We start from the raw sequence: 21,039 nt of genomic DNA on the forward strand, positions 1-21,039 counted from the left end.
GCCCAGGCTGGAGTGCAGTGGCGCGATCTCGGCTCACTGCAACCCCTGCCTTCCGGTTTCAAGCGATTCTCCTGCCTCAGGCTCCCGAGTAGCTGGGATTACAGGTGCCCACCACCACGCCCCACTAATTTTTGTATTTTTAGTAGAAACGGGGTTTCACCATGTTGGCCAGGCTGGTCTCAAACTCTTGACCTCGTGATCTTCCCGCCTCGGCCTCCCAGAGTGCTGGGATTACAGGCGTGAGCCACCGTGCCCGGCCCTGTGTATGTTTTTATAATGCTCCTCTCAGTTCTTCTCCCCCCCCGCCACTCTCAGACACACATTATGGCTATAATGTCCTTTATGGGAATCTCTTGGAAGCCCCATTAACTGACCTTTCCCTGATCTTCCTACTGACTTCACTTTATTCATTTGTTGATTTATTTACCCAATGTTTTTTGAGCACCTTCTGTGTTCCAGGTATGATTTCAGTCACTGGGGATAGAGCACCAAATAAGCAAAAAAAAATCTCTGTCATCATTGTGTCACAACTTTCTCACTCTCTTTCTGGGCAGGGTAGGCACAGCTATGTGTCCCTATCTGGAAATGATGGCTATGGAATGAAAGTTCCACCCCAGGGAAGAATGCAGCCCCCATCTGTATGATATTTCCTGATTATCTCTGTGCGAATCTCTCTGATACTCTTGGGAACATTACCCATTCTTTGTCTGGTAAACTCTTTCTCTTTCTACAAGCCCCAACCCAGATGTTGCCTAAAACGTCAGTCTTTCCCTAACCTTCCCAAGGGACCTCCCTGAGTGCTGCATAAATCTGTGTTGAATAAATAGAGACAGAGATAAAAATAATGTGGTTCTGAAAAAGGGCAGTCAGATTGGTGAAAGCACAGGCTGCATTTCACTTGGGTGCTGGGTAATGGAACACAGGTTGCTTTTTTTTTTTTTTTTTTCCTTAAAGCAGGCCAGGTAGGAAGAAGGTACGGCTACAGCCTTCAAATATTTAAAGAGTTGGCAGGCTCAGTGGCTCATGCCTGTAATCCCATCAGTTTGGGAGGCTGAGGTGGGAGGATTGCTTGAGTCCAGGAGTTTGAGATCAGACTGGCAACACAGCGAGACCCTGTCTCTACAAAAAGCATTTTAAAATTAGCTGGATGTAATGGTACACACTTGTAGCCCTAACAGCTTAAGAGGCTGAGGTGGGAGGATTCCTTGAGCCTAGGAATGTGAGGCTTCAGTAAGCTATGATTGCACCACTGGACTCCTGTCTGGTCCACAGGGCAAGTTTTATACATATATACCTGCATATATACACATGAAATTATACATCTATACATATATATTACATGCATATACACATATTATACATATATATTTATATGTGTGTCTGTATATGTAAATACATATACACATATTTATATGTGTGTGTATATCTAGATACATACACATATAAATATGTATGGGTTTTTTTGTTGTTGTTTTGTTTTGTTTTGAGACAAAGTTTCACTCTTGTTGCCCAGGCTGCAGTGCAATGGTACGATCTCAGCTCATTGCCACCTCTGCCTCCCGGGTTCAAGCAAGTCTCCTGTCTCAGCCTCTCAAGTAGCTGGGATTACAGGCATGCACCACCATGCCCATCTACTTTTGTATTTTTAGTAGAGACAAGGTTTCCTATGTGTGATATATAGATTAGAAAGATAGATATTTAAAGAGCTGCCTAATTGTATTAGTCCATTTTCATGCTGTGGATACAGACATACCTGAGACTGGGAAGAAAAAGAGATTTAATTGGACTTACAGTTCCACATGGCTGGGGAGGCCTCAGAATCATGGCTGGAGGTGAAAGGCACTTCTTATATGGCGGCAGCAAGAGAAAATGAGGGAGATACAAAAGCAGAAACCTCTGATAAAACCATCAGATCTCGTGAGACTTACTCACTACCACGAGAACAGCATGGGGGAAACTGCCTCCGTGGTTCAAATTGTCTCCCTCCAGGCTCTCCGATAACACATGGGAATTATGGGAGCTACAATTCAAGATGAGGTTTGGGTGGGGACACAGAGCCAGACCATATCACTAATGGAGTTTGGAAGTGGGGATCAAATTGAAAAAAGCTTTCAGGAGGGTAGATAACAGGGGTTGAGGAAGAATACCTTAGAAACAAGGGCAGTTCAGCAGACGAGACCCGAATACCCACCTTCCAGCCTTTGCCGCAGCCCCATACCAGGCACGTGGAATCTTCACGCCCTAGAGCTCAGTGTCCATGTTGACCTCCCCCAGAATTTCCTAGGGGCCTAGAAGATGGTTCCAGTATCATCAGTGGTCCTTCCAGCTTGGTGTACAATGCCAGAGGAGTGAAGCAAGGCTCTATAGAGCTCATCTATTTTTTTTTTTTTTTTTTTGAGACGGCGTCTCGCTCAGATGCCCAGCCGCCTGCCACTACGCCTGGCTAATTTTTTGTATTTTTAGTAGAGATGGGTTTTCACCGTGTTAGCCAGGATGGTCTCGATCTCCTGACCTCGTGATCCACCCATCTCAGCCTCCCAAAGTGCTGGGATTGCAGGCGTGAGCCACCATGCCCAGTCCGCTCATCTATTTTTAAGCAGTCAGATTTATGTAGCCATGCCGAAGAGGCCCTGAGAAGCTGTTTATTATGAAATTAAACTTGTGGTTTCTGGAAACTTTTTTCTAACTCAGCAGGTGATGCCATTAGAGTTCTGACATGGCTTCTGGTCATGCTGAGAAGAACTTCCAGGGTATTATTTTAAGAACATCCCAAATGCGCTGCACAACTTCACCCAGCACACCTGGGAGTCTCTACTACACTGACAAGTCAACACTCCCTCCTTGCCTGCACTGTCAAAACGAGGTTACAGAAAAAGCTTTAGCTAAAAGCAAAAGCTGCAGAAGGTACATGGAACCTGTAGATTGCATTTTGTGGTTAAGCATCCCACAACCTCAGTTACCATTGGGCAGATGGGTGTCTTCATTTCAGTCACAGCTGAAAGATGAAAAATGAAAAGCAGTGCCCTGGCAGTACAGGAGGAGGGATGTTTTTTGGTTTTTGTTTCTGTTTTTTGAGACGGAGTTTTGGTCTTGTTGCCCAGGCTGGAGTGCAGGGGTGCGATCTCTGCTCACCGCAACTTCTGCCTCCCGGGTTCAAGCAATTCTCCTGCCTCAGCCTCCAGAGTAGCTGGGATTACAGGCATGCACCATGATGCCCGGCTAATTTGGTATTTGTAGTAGAGATGGGGTTTCACCATGTTGGCCAGGCTGGTCTCGAACTCCTGACCTCAGGTGATCCGCCCACCTCGGCCTCCCAAAGTGCTGGGATTGAAACACCTAACGTGGCCTAGAGGGATGCCTTTTAATGAATCCATCTACCACTGCTGATTCACTCTGCAGACAGTCCCATTCCTGGCAGAAAGACCTCCCACGTTTTCCTTCCTAGGGCCAGAAGCACTTTTTCCTTCTTTCACTTGTTTAACCCACTGCTATCCTGCACCCTGCTTGCTCTCTGGTCTGGGAACAGCTGAAACAACTCCTTTGCCAGATTCACACCAATGTTAGCAGCCTTCTATCTAGTTCGTCTTCAGTAAAGCCTCATCATTGCCTTGGCCTGGACCCCTCAAGCTTTTTCATCTACTCTGGATCCTGAGACAACAACATCTACACCAGTGCTACAGTTTCGATGTGTGTCCCCTCCAAATCTCATGTGGAAAAGTGACCCTGATATGGTTTGGTTGTTTGCCCACCCAAATCTCATGTTGAATTATAGCTCCCATAATTCCCATGTGTTGTGGGAAGGACCTGGTGGGAGGTAATTGAATCATGGGGGTGGGTCTTTCCTGTGTTGTTCTCGTGTTAGTGAATAAGTGCCACAAGATCTGATGGTTTTATAAACAGGAGTTCCCCTGCACAAGTTCTCTCTCTTCTCTGCCACCATGTAAGATGTGACTTGCTCCTCCTTGCCTTCCACCGTGATTGAGAGGTCTCCCCAGCCATGTGGAAGTGAGAGTCCATTAAACCTCTTTTTCTTTATAAATTACCCAGTTTGGGGTATGTCTTTATTAGCAACATGAGAACAGACCAATACAACCCTCAGTGTTGGAGGTGGGGCCTGGTGGAAAGTGTTTGGGTCATGGGGGCAGATCCCTCATGAATGGCTTGGTGCCCTTCCTGCAGTAATGAGTGAGTTCTCATTCTATGAGTTCATGCAAGAGCTGGTTGTTTAAAAAGAGCCTGGCATCTCTCTTGCTCCCTCTCTTGTCACGTGGCACACCTGTTCCCCCTTTGCCTTCTACCATGAGTAAAAGCTTTCTGAGGTCTCACCAGAAGCCAAGCAGATGCTGGTACCATGCTTGTACATCCTGCAGAACCATGAGCCAAGCAAACCTCTTTTCTTTATAAATTACCCAGCCTCAGGTGTTCCTTATACAATGCAAAATAGACTAAGATAATCAGTGACTATACCAGTGACTTCACACATCCCATAAGTACTAACAATCTTCCACAGTTTTCTTTATTCCACTTAACAGTACACCTTCAGATATAAGATCTAAGAAAGAACAGTTCTCATTGAATATTATCTTTCTTTGAGAATTCACAATCTTTTGAGGTGTCAGGAGAACTATTTTAGCTAGAAGTTGCATGAGCCAGTTCCAGCCTGCAGCCTTCTTTTGTCTGGCAAATACAAGTCACATTTAAAAAAAAAATTGATATCAGCATTTTCAAAAAGGGAAATTCAATGCAAAAACTCAGATCGCCTGTTCTGTAAAGAGTGAACCTACATTCCCATATGGCAGCCCCCAGTTGAAGCTGCTTCCTTTGCACATACATACATTTGGGGTTTCCTTGATCCTTGCCACCCCTTTTGTGTTGCATCATCCCATGTCACTCACTCACATCACCTGTCTGGTCCTGGTGTTGATAATCCCTTGACCCTTTGAAGGCCAGTAATTATCAATACTGCTCTGAACCTAGCACAGCAGAACTGTGTGACTTAGAATACCTTATTTTAAAGTCTCTCTGCATAAAATAACTTACATTCTCACTGGGAGATAAGCTAAGATTTATATAGAGAATTAATTCTAGAACATAAAAACCTAGAAATGCCCATTTTTGTTAAGCTTCTACTGACTGCCTGGCACCAAGGATTCAGAGGTGAATAAGACAAAGCACCTGCTCACAAAAAATTGTGACCTTATGGCTGTTAAGCAAAGCAACAATTTCTTTTATGATGTTGCAGCTGTGTGGTTGTGTAGGATAAATACCCAGGGCTCATCATCTTGCACCAAGAAAATTTAGGACATGGACACACATGAGGAGTTTAGGAGTGGAGGTTTAATAGGCAAAAGAAAGAGAAAGGAGAATAGCTCCGTCTCTAGTGAGAGGGGCTTCTGAAAGGAAAGACCAGCTGGCAGCGGAGTTCACCAGATTTTATAAGCAGGCTTGAGGAGGCAGTGTCTGATTTACCTAGAACCCACAGATTGGTTCCATCAGGTGTGACGTTTACATACCACACCGGGAAGCCTGGCCACCTCACCCTAATCTTATTACGCAAATGGATTTCCCACTTGACTGGCGCCATCTTGTCTTCTTACTGTACACACGGCTGGCAAAGAGGAGGGAAGATGGGGCCACCATTTTGGACATGCCTAGTCCCAGGTAGCTTTTTTCTTGACGGCATTCACCCGTGCAAGCTTCTAGCTTGCGTGTCTATGTCTGTAGCTTGATTTTGCAGGCTGCTCTTTGTTAGAATATGATTTGGGGGCTGCTTTTCGTTAAAAAGGGAAACCTTACCAAGGACTCCTGTACCTTCACTATCTGCCTAAGTAGTTTCTTCTTAACTCCTACATCAATGTGACATGTGCACTATCTGGAATTGTCAAAAGTAGTGATTATGAATGGGGAGAAGCGTATCAGAATAAAAATCTTCCCATATGTCCCTAGATTCTTTTTTTTTTTAAGACGGAGTCTCGCTCTGTTGCCCAGGCTGGAGTGCAGTGGCGTGATCTTGGCTCACTGTAAGCTCTGCCTCCCAGGTTCACGCCCTTCTCCTGCTTCAGCCCCCCAAGTAGCTGGGACTACAGGCGCCCACCACCACGCCTGGCTAATTTTTTTTGTATTTTTAGTAGAGACAGGGTTTCACCTTGTTAGCCAGGATGGTCTCGATCTCTTGACGTCGTGATCCGCCCTCCTCGGCCTCCCAAAGTGCTGGGATTACAGGCATGAGCCACCTTGCCCGGCACATATACTTCTTGTAGTCAGATTATAGACAAAAGATTCAAGTTAATGTAGTTTAAAGCATTTTATCACCAGGCACGATAGCTCATGCTTGTAACCGCAGCACTTTGCGGCCAAGGCAGGGGGATCACTTCAGACCAGGAGTTCAAGACCAGCCTGGCTAACAAGCTGAAACCCTGTCTCTACTAAAAATACAAAAAAAATTAGCCAGGCTTGGTGGTGTGTGCCTGTGGTCCTAGCTACTCAGGAGGCTGACGTGGGAAGATTGTTTGAGCACAAGAGTTGGGGGTTGCAGTGAGCTATGATCATGCCACTGTACTCCAGCCTGGGTGACAGAGAAATGAAATAAATAAATAAAACATTTATTAGGGGTCTTGGGTCACGGCATTGTTGGAAAGTCTTAGCTTCCCAGAACCACTCTCCAAAGCACACTGACAACCTTTGACTCCAAGGTGGCTACCTCCGGTGGCACAACAGAGAAGCTGGTGATTCAGTGAGCCATTTGCTGAATCCAGAAGCTACCACCTTAATTGCCAGATCCAGAATCACACCAGTAGTGTCATCATTCACACTGGCAAACTGCATGCCAAGTGCCCTGATTCTCTGCTCACGTGTCTCACTTCCAAATCAAGGTTTGATGTAAAGTGTACTGGACTGGCAGACCCCTTGCTGCAAAGAAGTCTAAGAAATGAGTTTTGGGCTCCTCTACGCTTTGGGAAGACAAATCAGAAGAATGATTATTGATTAAGCTAATGTATAATTCCTGCCACCGTAAGCCTCCTGTCATCACCCTCCTCAAAGAGAATCCCTGTCTCACCATCCACAATTATGATTGGGATTGCACTGTATCCCTCAGTAGCAACGGCTTTGAAAAAAAGGGTTAGAACTGCTGACCTACTACCATGTCAGGAAATTACAGTCCATTAGCCAAATCTAACTCACCACCTGTTTTCGTAGGGCCCAAGAAAACCATGGTTTTCAGCTGGGCACAGTGGCTCACACTTGTAATTCCAGCACTTTGGGAGGCCAAAGTGGGCGGATCACTTGAGCTCAGGAGTTCAAGAACAGCCTGGGCAACATGGTGAAACACCGTCTCTACTAAAAATACAAAAATTAACCGGGTGTTGTGCACATGACTGTAATCCCAGCTACTCCAGAGGCTGAGGCAAGAGAATCACTTGAAGCCGGGACACGGAGGTTGCAGTGAGCCGAGATCGCTCCACTACACTCCAGCCTGGGTGACAGAGTGAGACTCCATCTCAAACAAAAAAAAGGAAGAATGGTTTTCACAGATGAACATATGCTACCAATTTGATGATAGGAAGAACTAACTTTAAATCCCAATTAAGCAAAATGTTATCCCCTCTAAAAAAAGAATTCAATTTTTCTCATTCATGTACCCACATTTCAAAAAGAAAAACCTCTGTTATTTGTTAATTTCATCAATACAGGTATTTTTGGAAATTTGTTTTCTCTCTTATTAACTACGTCTACAGTTTCCTTGATTTATCCTTCTGGCACACAAAGCCTAAAATATTTGTAATCTGTCACTTTGCCAGAAAAAAAGTTTGCAGACCTCTGTCTAGAAGCATGTACAGTGTTATAAAAGTACCAAAAGGGACATCTAAATTAGACAAAGAAGTCAGAGAAGACTTTGGCATGAGTTATGCTGAACTTGAAAAGCAATTAAGCATTTTAAAGATGGAGAAGAGAAGGGAAGGAGTTTCGAGACCCAGAAAACAGCATGTGAGAAGAACAGAAGAGTTTCTGGAACTGGGACACCAGAATATACACGCACGAGAGAATGGAGTTGGACCGCTTCGTTACACCACCAAACACAACAATTAACTCAAAATGGATCAAAGACCTAAATTCCAGATCTGAAACGATAAAACTCTTAGAAGTAAATATAGGAGCAAATGTTCATAAAGCACAAGGGACCAAAGATAAAATAGGCAAATTGGACTTCATCAAAATTTAAAAATGTATTAAAAATAAAAAACGACACCATCAAGAAACTAAAAAGACAACTCACACCATGGAGTGCATATATTTGCAAATCATATAGCTTTATAAAGGACTTGTGTCTAGAATGTATAAACTCTTTCAACTCAATGATAGAAAGACAACACACAGAAAGGATGGACAAACGATCTAAAAAAGAGAGTTTTCTGAAGAAGATATACAAAAGGCCGATAATCACATGAAAAGGTGTTCGACATTATGTCTTTAAGGAAATGCAAATCAAAGCCATAATGACTCACCACACCATGCTGCTAGGATGGCTATATTGAAAAAGATACCAGTAAGTACAGTTGGCACTCTGTATCCGTGGGTTCTGCATCTGTGGATTCAAATAACTATAGATCAAAAATATTCTGGGAAAAAAATTGTGTCTGTCCGGAACATGTACAGATTTCTTTCTTTAGTCACTATTCCCTAAACAATACAATATAACAACTATTTACATAGCATTTACATTGCATTAGGTATTATAAGTAATCTAGAGCTGATTTAAAGTGTACAGGAACGTGTGCATCGGTTATATGCAAATATGACATCATTTTATATAAGATACTTGAGCATCTGTGGATTTTGGTGTCCATGAGATATCCTGAAACCAATCCCCACAGATACCAAAGGACAACTGTACTAAAAAGGATGTGGAAAAAATTGGAACCCACTTCCATTGCTGCTGTGAATGCAAATTGTGCAGCCAATTTGGAAGACAGTCTGGCATCCCTCAAACAGCTGAACAATTACCATATACTCCATCAATTCCACTCCTGGGTAATACTGAGAAATAAAAACATACATCCACGAAAACCATATAAAAGAATATTCATAGCTGCATTGTTCACAATAGCCAAAAAGTGGACATAATCCAAATGTCCTTCAGCTGATGAATAAACAAAAGTGGCATATCCATACAATGGAATATTATTTATCAATAAAAAGAAATGATTCACAATAGCAAGGACATGGAATCAACCTACATGCCCATCAATGATAGACTGGATGAAGAAAATGTGGTACATATACACCATGGAATACAATGCAGCCATAAAAAGGAATGAGATCATGTCCTTTGCAGAGGCATGGATGGAGCTGGAAGCCATTATCCTCAGCAAACTAATGCAAGAACAGAAAACCAAATACCAGTACTGCATGTTCTCACTTGTAAGTGGGAGCTGAATGATGAGAACACATGGATACATCAGGAGGAGCAACACACACTGGGGCCTGTTAGAGGGTGGGGAGTGGGAGGAGGGAGGGCTTCAGGAAGAATAGCTAATGGATTCTGGGCTGAATAGGTGATGGGATGATCTGTGAGGCAAACCACCATGGCACATGTTTAACTATGTAACAAACCTGCACATCCTGCACATGTACCCTTGAACTTAGAAGTTGGAAAAATAAATCTTAAAAAATGAAATTCTGTTACATGCTACAATGTGAATAAACCATTATGCTAAGTGGAAGTAGCCAGACACAAAAGGTCACATATCATATAATTCCATTTACATGACACATCCAAAATCGGTGAATCCATTGAATCAGAAAGCAGGGAAGTGGGTCCCTGGTGGGAGAGCAGCAGGGGTTGCTGGTGAGTTTGGGTCGGGGGCGGGTAGGTGAAAATCAAGAATTTTTTTTTTTTTTTTTTTTTTTAATTTTTAGTAGAGACAGGGTTTCGCCATGTTGGCTGGTCTGGAGCTCCTGACCTCAAGTGATCTGCCCACCTCAGCCTCCCAAAATGGTGATATTATAGGCGTGAGCCACTGCACCAGGCCTAGAATATTTCTTTTTGCGGCGATAAAAGTGTTCTAGGATCAGTTGTAGAATCCGTTGTTGTGATGATGGCGTAACTCTGTGACTATACAAAAAACCATTGACTTGTATACTTTAAGTGAAAGATATGGTATGTGAACTATTGCATTGGTGCAAAAGTAATTGTGTTTTTTGCCATTAAAAGTAATGGCATTCTGTATCCACGGGTTCTGCATCCATGGATTCAAATAACCGTGGATCAAAAATATTTGGGGGAAAAATTGTGTCTGTACAAAACATGTACAGCCTTTTTTTTTTTTTTTTTGCCATTAAAAGTAATGGCAAACCTCTCAGAGAATTGAAGCCCCAGGGCAATTAGGTGGCCTGAAGTCAGTGGAAAGATAGGCATTCCCAAGGATAGATTGGACACAACCATTGAGTCATCTATGGGAGACCAAGGAGGACGAGAGGCCAGGTGCCATACAGTGGGAGAGAATCATTCAGTGAAGTTTTTAAACACATTTCTGAAGTCGTGGGGTGGACTTGCATGAGAACATAGGCTTACACCCACTTACAGGGTCTTCTCCAGGGACCTCTGTTGTGCACTCACAAGAAAGATTGGTGATGGGGCAGGAGGTGAGAGAAAGCCTTCCTCCATATTGAAGACAGAGAGGAGATGAGTGTCACTTCTGTGGCAAAGCACAGATTCTCACCAAGGGTCTTACCAAGGTCGTTCCTCTAAGGATCAAAAGCCTTAGGATGCTGGAGAAGGGTAGCAAACCTTGTGGTCACTAGGACACAGGTAAAGACCATTGCAGCAAGGAAGCAGAAAGAAAAGGGAAAAGTCTTCCATTCCTGGGTGTTGGACCCAGGCCATTAGAGATCTCCTACCACTGGGGGAAGAGCAAGAAACTCTCCCATTCAACAGGGCCACCAAAGATTCAAGACATCGTTTGGCTGCTACAGGGAGGAAGATCAGAATTACAGGCTTTCGTCTGATCTGCAAGACTTAGGGACACAGGGCCTTCCTAAGACCAAGGCTGGACTAGGAAAACAGAGACCTGTCTTCTCCTATACACCACTACTAGACCAGCAGGCATCAAGTAACAGTAGCAATCTATCACTGAGAGAAGAGAAAGAGCATAAAAAAGGGACCTTCTCTGAGGTACAGACACACAGAGAAAGACAAAAGCTAAGGGTTAAACAGGAATATTAGAAACAGCTTTCATGCAACACATACCCTATCCAAAGAACTAGATTACATTAAAAACATTTGAGGCTGGGCACAGTGACTCATGCTTGTAATCTCAGCACTTTGGGAGGCTGAGGCGGGTGGATCACCTGAGGTCAGTAGTTCGAGACCAGCCTGGCCAACATGGTGAAACCTCATCTGTACTGAAAATATAAAAATTAGCCAGGTGTGCTGGTGCATGCCTGTAGTCTCAGCTACTCAGGAGGCTGAGGCAGGAGAATCACTTGAGTCCAGGAGGCAGAGGTTGCAGTGAGCCAAGATGGCACCACTGCACTCCAGCCTGGGCAACAGAGTGAGACTCTGTCTCAAAAAAAACACATACAAAAAATTTGAGACTGGTGGTACACTGAAGGTAAGCATAACAACAGCAAAAACTAAACCCAGATCGATTCCAGTAGACTCTTCTTTATGTTGGCAGACCAAGCAAAAGTACTGTTTACTTTATTCTCTACTATCATACCTCACAGTGTTCATGTACAATAAAAAGTTACAAGACATATAAAAATGCAAGACAGAACAATTCACTGTGAAGAGTCAAAGTAATCAACAGAACCAGACTCAAAGATGACAAAGACGTTGGAACTCTTGGGAAATTTAAAATAGCTATGATTAACATATTAAAGGCTCTCATGGAAAAAGTAGGCAATATGCATGGTGGAGAATTTCCACAGAGAGAAGTTATAAGAAAGAGTCTAATGAAAATCTTAGAAATAAGAAATACAATAACAGAGATGAAAAATGACTTTGATGGACTTATCAGTGGACTTAACACAGCCAAGGAAAAAATTTATGAACTTAAAGGTGAATCAATAGAAATTGACCAAATGAAACACAAAGAGGTAAAAAGAATAAATTTTTTAAAAAACAGAGCATCCAAGATCAACAGGCTAATATCAGATAGTCTGAAATTTGTATAATTGGAATGCCAGAAGGATTAGAAAGAGATAGGGACAGACGATCTACTTGAAGAGATAATAGCAGAGCACTATCTAAAAATAATGTAAGACATCAAATCACAGATCCAAGATGCTCAGAGAACCCTGTAACAGAGTGGGTCTGATCGGCAGAACAAGCATAGATAGGGTTTGCTATCCAATAGGCCTATTGGAGATGGTATGTTCCAATGACTGGGTAGTGGAGAAGCTCATTGGTTTGATCAGAAAAGATCTGGTCTGGAGTTGCTGGGCAAACAATACGTAACTTTCTGGAGTCCGGCTGTGAAGCAGCATACAGTGGGAATCTGGGTGATGGCAGGGGCCAAAGGCTTTCAGTGCTGAAGGGGCAAGCTTGGGTATCTGGAGACTTGCAAATTGCTCATCGAGGACACATAGGGCTTTGCGCAGGCTGTGGCGGTTGAGGGGTTGGGGAGAGGAGGAAGCTTGCTTAGAGAGCCCGAGCATGTGGGGAGTTAGCTTCTGTGTTGAGAGGGCTGCAGAAAGATTATTGCCAAACTGAGGCTTCAAGGCCACAGAGGGACCACTATCTGAGTTGTGACAGTTGTCCTCAAAACTACACCACCTTAGCCAGGCGTGGCGGCAGGTGCCTGTAATCCCAGCTACTTGGGAAGCTGAGGCAGGAGAATCACTTAAACCTGGGAGGCAGAGGTTGCAGTGAGCTGAGATCACGCCATTGCACTCCAGCCTGGGCGACACAGAGAGACTCCATTTCAAACAACAACAACAAACTACACCACTGACCCCTCTTGGATGACACCAGGAATTGCAGAACGCCTCTTTCTCCAGTTTGGCTTCAGCACCCTCTACCAAGAAAGCTCAATATCGTGCTGACTTTAAAGGAGAAGTGTTCAAAGGGATTACATTGTTTCTCACACAGCCTGTATTGGAAGATGCATTCAGAGCTGAGAGGCAATAAATGGATAACTGATGCAAACCCAATCTGTCAACCCAGAAGTCTATATTTTTAAAATTAAAGGAAAATATTTTTAAAAGGAATTATTTTTTAAATTAAAGGAAAATAGTTTTTAAAACTAAAGACAAATAATGACTTTCCAGACCAAACAACAACCAAAAAAACCAAAAAATAGGAGGAGGGGGGCTTTGATAACACATTACCAGCAGACCTTTACTATAAAAACTAGTGAAGGACATTCTTAAAACAATTACGATAATGGGAGAAACTTACATCTTCATAAAGAATGAGAATTTCTAGGAATAGTTGAAAGGCAAGTCAATATAAATCAATCTTTCTTTCTTTCTTCTTTTCTCTCTCTCTCTCTCTCGCTCTGTCTCTCTCAGAGTCTCACTCTGTTGCCCAGGTTGGAGTACAGTGGCACAATCTCAGCTCACCGCAACCTCCACCTTCTGGGTTCAAGAGATCCTCCTTCTTCAGCTTCCCGAGTAGCTAGGATTACAAGCATGTGCCACCACGCCCAGCTAATTTTTGTATTTTTAGTAGAGACAAGGTTTCACCATGTTGGTCAGGCTGGTCTCAAACTCCTGACCTCAAGTAGTCTGCCCACCTTGGCCTCCCAAAGTGCTGGGATTAAAAGCATGAGCCACTGCACCCGGCCAAATTTATTTCATTGTAAATCTAAAGGTTGATTTCATTTTAAATCCATTTCTATTGATTCACCCTAAAAATAATTGATCCTTTAAAGCAATTACTTAAAGCAATTAATAGTTTTAAGACATAATGTATTTGTAGCACATGTCAAAGTTAAATGATTGACAACAATAGAACAAAAGATTGGAGAGAAAAAAATGAGGAGAATACTGTTTTCAGACTCTTATGTGTAATGAGCATTGTATTTTTTGAAGATAGACATCATAGTCAAACCACTGAAAACCAAAGGTAAAGAGATATCGTGAAGGCAGATAGAGTAAAAAAAAAAAAAAAAAAGAACACAGAGAAAAACAGATTAAGGTAGAGCTATTTAAAAACAAGAAATTAGGAACACAAAGCTCAGATTTTATTTTATCTGAGATAGTATGGATTGGAAAGACCCCATCTATAACTTCAGTAGTATTGGGTGTGTTCTGGTTCTTAAGATGGATAAGGAGTTCATAGGTGTTTTATTTATTATGCATCATTGCCTTGAAAGTATTATATATAAACATTCTTTTGTATATATTAAGTATTATATTTAAATTTTAAAGGTTAATTTTGTACCTCTCACCAAGGAATTATATTCTATATCTGGAAAATGCTGGTCTGAAGTGCAGAGGTGGGTTCTACCAGCCACTGCAAAAATACCTGAAATCCTAATCTTTTTTTTTTTTTTTTTTTTTTTTTTTGACAGAGTTTCACTCTTGTTGCCCAGGCTGGGGTGAAATGGCACGATCTCGGCTCACTGCAACCTTCGCCTCCTGGGTTCAAGCGATTCTCCTGCCTCAGCCCCACGAGTAGCTGGGATTATAGGTGGCCGCCACCATGCCTGGCTAATTTTTGTATTTTTAGTACAGACGGGGTTTCACCATGTTGGCCAGGATGGTCTCGAACTCCTGACCTCAAGTGATCCACCCACGCTGGCCTCCCAAAGTGCTGGGATTACAAGTGTGAGCCACCATGCCCAGCCCTGAAATCCTAATTTTGAACTGCAAACTTCTGGTTGCAGAGCCTTCAAAGGCCATGCTAACATGGGTGACATTTTAAAAATCAAATGTTAGTGGGGGCCACAGGGAGGGGACACTGTGGTCTATTGTGATGCTCTAAAAGAAAAAAAAAAAATGCGTCTGTGTCTAGTTGTCTCCAGGAAGGATATGAGCATCCTTAAGTGTACTTTCTAACTTTTTGTAGATTCTGAAAATTACATGAGAATGTTATCCCTGATCCAGGTCATTGCTCTAAATCTTCCTGGCACCCAGGAAAAACGATAAACTAGCTCTTTATTTAAATTAGGTAATCACAAGAATGCACCGGGAAAACAGGAAAGTGCCGGCTGCAGATGGAATTGGTTTAATGAAAGATTTGGAATAATAGAGTGAGACTCCTGTCTGGACCTTGCTTGAATGACATACTATTGAAGTTAATTGGATGAATCACAAATGTTTTCTTCCCCCTTTAATCACAAGTGCATAGGGGAGCCACCATTTCCCAAATAAAATGCATTCTTCCTTCAAGCTAGCTAGTTCTCCTTTGAAGCCGTTGATTATATCTGTATTTTTATAGGGCCTGACAGAACCAAACAGCCAAATGAAAGCAAGCATCAGCAGAGCACAGAAGTAATCGTTCTGAGGTTGGCTGTAGGCTTTTTCTGTCAGAAAGAACAGATGAGCATAAAGGGTGCCTTCTCTACATTGCGTGGTGTAAAGTCCACTTTGAAGCTACTCACTTGTTTACCAACAAAGAATAGCAGCCAGGGCTGGGCCAAAAATAAATTTTGTTGAGTACCCAAAATTACCCATTTCTTAGGCCTGGATATTAAGAGGTTGTTTGGATGTACTGGCTGTATAGTAATTAGTATAGTATAGTATAGTATAGTATAGTATAGTATAGTATAGTATAGTATAGTATAGTATAGTATAGTATGATAGATACATAGATACATAGAGATGGATACATAGATCTATATATGTATATATCTTATATATCTATAAGCACACATTGTATATGCTTATATATGAATATACAAATATATGCATACATATATTTATATAGTTATATTAACATATTTATTATGTTTATATATTATATACATTATGTCTATTATATATTTATAGATAATATATTGTGTCTATTATATATTTATAGATAATATATTATGTCTATTATATGTTGTGTATTTATATATCATATTAATATATTTATATATAAGTATAAATAAATATAATTATACTCACTTTAAATGAAGGGGACTTTAAACTGTCACTAACTAGTTGTCACTGTAGGCTAGTCCTATGGGTCTCAGCTTTGTTGTCGAATTCATTCATTCTTTCATTTATTGATGAGGCAGTTAGTGCATGCTGAATGTATACAGGCACATTGCCATGCCAAGTTATGCAAATGTGAGCCAGATATAACACTCAAATCCTTCATAGCCTGCCGAAGAGACAAGATAAATAGTTAAAAGAGAATCCATTTTTTGGTGGAGCCAAGATGGCCGAATAGGAACAGCTCCGGTCTCCAGCTCCCAGCCCCAGCGACACAGAAGACGGATGATTTCTGCATTTCTGCTTGAGGTACCGGTTTCATCTCACTAGGGAGTGCCTAACAGTGGGTGCAGGACAGTCGGTGAAGCGCACTGTGCGCGAGCCGAAGCAGGGCGAGGCATTACCTCACTCGGGAAGCGCAAGGGGTCAGGGAGTTCCCTTTCCTAGTCAAAGAAAGGGGAAACAGACGGCACCTGGAATATCGGGTCAGTCCCACCCCAATACTGCGCTTTTCCAACGGGCCTGGAAAACGGCACACTAGGAGATTGTGTCCCGCACCTGGCTCGGAGGGTCCTGTGCCCACGGAGTCTCGCTGATTGCTAGCACAGCAGTCTGAGATCAAGCTGCAAGGCAGCAGCGAGGCTGGGGGAGGGGCGCCCGCCATTGCCCAGGCTTGCTTAGGTAAACAAAGCAGCCAGGAAGCTCGAACTGGGTGGAGCCCACCACAGCTCAAGGAGGCCTGCCTGCCTCTATAGGCTCCACCTCTGGGGGCAGGGCACAGACAAACGAAAACTCAGCAAGAACCTCCACAGACTTAAAGGTCCCTGTCTGACTGACAGCTTTGAAGAGAGTAGTGGTTCTCCCAGCACGCAGCTGGAGATCTGAGAACGGACAGACTGCCTCCTAAAGTGGGTCCCTCACCCCTGAGCAGCCTAACTGGGAGGCACCCCCCCAGTAGGGACAGACTGACACCTCATTCAACCGGGTACTCCTCTGAGACAAAACTTTCAGACGAACTATCAGACAGCTGAATTTGTGGTCTCTCGAAAATCCGCTGTTCTGCAGCCACCGCTGCTGACACCCAGCCAAACAGGGTCTGGAGTGGACCTCTAGTAAACTCCAACAGACCTGCAGCTGAGGGTCCTGTCTGGTAGAAGGAAAACTAACAAACAGAAAGGACATCCACACCAAAAACCCATCTGTACATCACCATCATCAAAGACCAAAAGTAGATAAAACCACAAAGATGGGGAAAAAACAGAACAAAAAAACTGGAAACTCTAAAAAACAGAGCACCTCTCATCCTCCAAAGGAACGCAGTTCCTCACCAGCAACGGAACAAAGCTGGATGGAGGATGACTTTGATGAGTTGAGAGAAGAAGGCTTCAGACTATCAAACTACTCTGAGCTATGAGAGGAAATTCAAAACAATAGCAAAGAAGTTAAAAACTTTGAAAAAAAATTAGAAGAATGGATAACTAGAATAACCAATGGAGAGAAGGGCTTAAAGGAGATGGAGGAGCTGAAAGCCAAGTTTCGAGAACTACGCGAAGATTGCAGAAGCCTCAGTAGCAGATGCGATCAACTGGAAGAAAGGGTATCGCTGATGGAAGATGAAATGAATGAAATGAAGAGAGAAGGGAAGTTTAGAGAAAAAAGAATAAAAAGAAATGAACAAAGCCTCCGAGAAATTTGGGACTATGTGAAAAGACCAAACCTACGTCTGATTGGTGTACCTGAAAATGATGGGGAGAATGGAACCAAGTTGGAAAACACTCTGCAAGATATTATCCAGGAGAACTTCCCCAATCTAGCAAGGCAGGCCAGCATTCAGATTCAGGAAATACAGAGAACGCCACAAAGATACTCCTCGAGAAGGGCAACTCCAAGACACATAATTGTCAGATTCACCAAAGTTGAAATGAAGGAAAAAATGTTAAGGGCAGCCAGAGAGAAAGGTCGGGTTACCCACAAAGGAAAGCCCATCAGACTAACAGCTGATCTCTCAGCAGAAACTCTACAAGCCAGAAGAGAGTGGGGGCCGATATTCAACATTCTTAAAGAAAAGAATTTTCAACCCAGAATTTGCTATCCCGCCAAACTAAGCTTCATAAGTGAAGGAGAAATAAAATACTTTACAGACAAGCAAACGCTGAGTGATTTTGTCACCACCAGGCCTGCCCTAAAAGAGCTCCTGAAGGAAGCACTAAACATGGAAAGGAACAACCGGTACCAGCCACTGCAAAAACATGCCAAATTGTAAAGACCATCGAGGCTAGGAAGAAACAATAGCAACTAACGAGCAAAATAACCAACTAACATCATAATGACAGGATCAGATTCACACATAACAATATTAACGTTAAATGTAAATGGGCTAAATGCTCCAATCAAAAGACACAGACTGGCAAACTGGATAAGGAGTCAGGACCCATCAGTGTGCTGTATTCAGGAAACCCATCTCACGTGCAGAGACACACATAGACTCAAAATAAAGGGATGGAGGAAGATCTATCAAGCAAATGGAAAACAAAAAAAGGCAGGGGTTGCAATCCTAGTCTCTGACAAAATAGACTTTAAACCAACAAAGATCAAAAGAGACAAAGAAGGCCATTACATAATGGTAAAGGGATCAATTCAACAAGAAGAGCTAACTATCCTAAATATATATGCACCCAACACAGGAGCACCCAGATTCATAAAGCAAGTCCTCAGTGACCTACAAAGGGGCTTAAACTCCCACACAATAATAATGGGAGATTTTAACACCCCACTGTCAACATTAGACAGATCAACGAGACAGAAAGTTAACAAGGATATCCAGGAATTGAACTCAGCTCTACATAAAGTGGACCTAATAGACATCTACAGAACTCTCCACCCCAAGTCAACAGAATATACATTTTTTTCAGCACCACACCACACCTATTCCAAAATTGACCACATAGTTGGAAGTAAAGCTCTCCTCAGCAAATGTAAAAGAACAGAAATTATAACAAACTGTCTCTCAGACCACAGTGCAATCAAACTAGAACTCAGGATTAAGAAATTCACTCAAAACCGCTCAACTACATGGAAACTGAACAACCTGCTCCTGAATGACTACTGGGTACATAATGAAATGAAGGCAGAAATAAAGATGTTCTTTGAAACCAACGAGAACAAAGATACAACATACCAGAATCTCTGGGACACATTCAAAGCAGTGTGTAGAGGGAAATTTATAGCACTAAATGCCCACAAGAGAAAGCAGGAAAGATCCAAAATTGACACCCTAACATCACAATTAAAAGAACTAGAAAAGCAAGAGCAAACACATTCAAAAGCTAGCAGAAGGCTAGAAATAACTAAAATCAGAGCAGAACCGAAGGAAATAGAGACACAAAAAACCCTTCAAAAAATTCATGAATCCAGGAGCTGGTTTTTTGAAAAGATCAACAAAATTGATGGACCGCTAGCAAGACTAATAAAGAAGAAAAGAGAGAAGAATCAAATAGATGCAATAAAAAACGAAAAAGGGGATATCACCACCGATCCCACAGAAATACAATCTACCATCAGAGAATACTACAAACACCTCTATGCAAATAAAATAGAAAATCTAGAAGAAATGGATAAATTCCTTGACAAATACACCCTCCCAAGACTAAACCAGGAAGAAGTTGGATCTCTGAATAGACCAATAACAGGTTCTGAAATTGTGGCAATAATCAATAGCTTACCAACCAAAAAGAGTCCAGGACCTGATGGATTCACAGCTGAATTCTACCAGAGGTACAAGGAGGAACTGGTACCATTCCTTCTGAAACTATTCCAATCGATAGAAAAAGAGGGAATCCTCCCTAACACATTTTATGAAGCCAGCATCGTCCTGATACCAAAACCTGGCAGAGACATAACCAAAAAAGAGAATTTCAGACCAATATCCTTGATGAACATTGATGCAAAAATCCTCAATAAAATACTGGCAAACCGAATCCAGCAGCACATCAAAAAGCTTATCCACCATGATCAAGTGGGCTTCATCCCTGGGATGCAAGGCTGGTTCAACACACGCAAATCAATAAATGTAATCCAGCATATAAACAGAACCAAAGACAAAAACCACATGATTATCTCAATAGATGCAGAAAAGGCCTTTGACAAAATTCAACAACCCTTCATGCTAAAAACTCTCAATAAATTAGGTATTGATGGGACGTATCTCAAGATAATAAGAGCTATCTATGACAAACCCACAGCCAATATCATACTGAATGGGCAAAAACTGGAAGCATTCCCTCTGAAAACTGGCACAAGACAGGGATGCCCTCTCTCACCGCTCCTATTCAACATAGTGCTGGAAGTTCTGGCCAGAGCAATCAGGCAGGAGAAGGAAATAAAGGGTATTCAACTAGGAAAAGAGGAAGTCAAATTGTCCCTGTTTGCAGATGACATGATTGTATATCTAGAAAACCCCATTGTCTCAGCCCAAAATCTCCTTAAGCTGATTAGCAACTTCAGCAAAGTCTCAGGATACAAAATTAATGTACAAAAATCACAAGCATTCTTGTACACCAATAACAGACAAACAGAGAGCCAAATCATGAGTGAACTCCCATTCACAATTGCTTCAAAGAGAATAAAATACCTAGGAATCCAACTTACAAGGGATGTGAAGGACCTCTTCAAGGAGAACTACAAACCACTGCTCAATGAAATCAAAGAGGATACAAACAAATGGAAGAACATTCCATGCTCATGGGTTGGAAGAATCAATATCGTGAAAATGGCCATACTGCCCAAGGTAATTTATAGATTCAATGCCATCCCCATCAAGCTACCAATGACTTTCTTCACAGAATTGGAAAAAACTACTTTAAAGTTCATATGGAACCAAAAAAGAGCCCGCATCGCCAAGTCAATCCTAAGCCAAAAGAACAAAGCTGGAGGCATCACGCTACCTGACTT

General features: G+C 42.3%; 1 protein-coding gene across 10 annotated transcripts in view; it reads left to right on the forward strand.

Annotated features, from left to right (window-relative positions):
* The window catches only part of CALN1 (calneuron 1), a 666,785-nt gene that overhangs the window by 508,975 nt on the left and 136,771 nt on the right, over window positions 1–21,039 (forward strand). The window lies entirely within an intron of this gene.

The sequence above is a fragment of the Hylobates moloch genome, unplaced genomic scaffold (genome assembly GCF_009828535.3).
Source record: "Hylobates moloch isolate HMO894 unplaced genomic scaffold, HMol_V3 SCAFFOLD_1, whole genome shotgun sequence".
NCBI classification, from domain to species: domain Eukaryota; kingdom Metazoa; phylum Chordata; class Mammalia; order Primates; family Hylobatidae; genus Hylobates; species Hylobates moloch.